Source organism: Nicotiana tomentosiformis, chromosome 3, assembly GCF_000390325.3.
Source record: "Nicotiana tomentosiformis chromosome 3, ASM39032v3, whole genome shotgun sequence".
Classification (NCBI taxonomy): domain Eukaryota; kingdom Viridiplantae; phylum Streptophyta; class Magnoliopsida; order Solanales; family Solanaceae; genus Nicotiana; species Nicotiana tomentosiformis.
Window position 1 is genome coordinate 25767256 of NC_090814.1, and position 1473 is coordinate 25768728.

A 1473-nucleotide genomic window follows, 5' to 3' on the forward strand; every position below is an offset into this window, starting at 1 on the left:
TGAGTTTGTTCATACTTACACATGCATTGCTTAATATTTGAGACAAGCATATGACTACTGGCATGATCAACTAGGTAGCATTAATCATTGGCATCGGCGTCGCATGAGCATGGCCGACCAAAAGGGCACAACCAAGTACAAGACGAGCACGACCGTCATTTGTAAGGAGCATTCTTTGGGCAGATACGAGCTAATGAAGACCCCATGCCTATTGCGTTTACTGAATCCGAGAGTCAGAGCATACTAGTCATAGACCAAGGTATCACACAACAAAGCAAGGACAACATGTGACATAACTGCAGCTTTTGGTTCACCCCGCACATCGAACGCGAGGGACGAAAGACAACCGATTGTACTTAATAATTCCTGGGCATTAGGTATGACTCACAGAAAACCGACGCCGAACAAGTCTAATTTTCACTTGTGCCATGACTGAGATAGCATACAAGCTAGGACGTCGCTGCTCAAGAAGGGATCCAACCTAGCCACACAAGTCAAAAACCACTCATGTGTCGTACGTACACTTGCCTCGCCAATGCATGCCAACAATAACCCCAACACGCGATGCACAACCATGTGTTGTTGCCAATGCCAACATTGCAAAGCCAAGACAAGCCTTTCCAGGCACGAACATGGGGTTGGAGTGTAGAAACGAAGAAGGTGCCACAAGTTAAAGGCAAGGATGCAGCCCAAAATAACCGCACAAAATTTGACATGTACCAAGCGTAGCCCCACACGCACGACACCTTGGGGCACTGCTTGCACGACGTACCACCGATCCATTGCCAAAAGCCAACAGCTTCCACGAGCAATGCCAGTACCAGGCACAACCTACAACAACCGCACGACCTTCAACATGTACTAAACTCAGCCCCATGCGCATAGCACCTTGCAGCGCTACTTACACGATGCTTCGTCGTTCCATTGCCAAAAGCCAGCAGCTGCCATGAGTGATGCAACAACCAGGCACAACCCAAAACAACCACACGACTTTCGACATATACTAAGCTTAGCCTCATGCGCACGACACCTTGCGACACCACTTGCACAACGCATTAACATTCCGTTGACAAAAGCCTGTAGTTTCCACGAGCGATGCCGTCACCCGATGTTTCCCAAAACAACCGTACGATATTCGACATGTACTGAGCTTAACTCGATGCGCATGGAACCTTGCAGCGCTACTTGCACGACACTCCGTCGTTCCGTTTCAAAAGGCCAGCAGTTGCCACGAGCGATGCCACCACCAGACGTAGTGCGAACACTAGCGACTTAGCACGGCCAAGCCGTGCATGCCCCCAATGCCCATGCCACATGCCAGCGTCCCTCATGCATGCTCTCCTCAGCCTGGCAGCAAGCACCTTGAGGTGCCTTCAACACCTCTACCCCCCTTATTTATATATGTCTTAAAAACAAACCAAGTGACAGGAGTAGACATGTTTTGGCCAAAGAATCATAATAGACATGTACAAC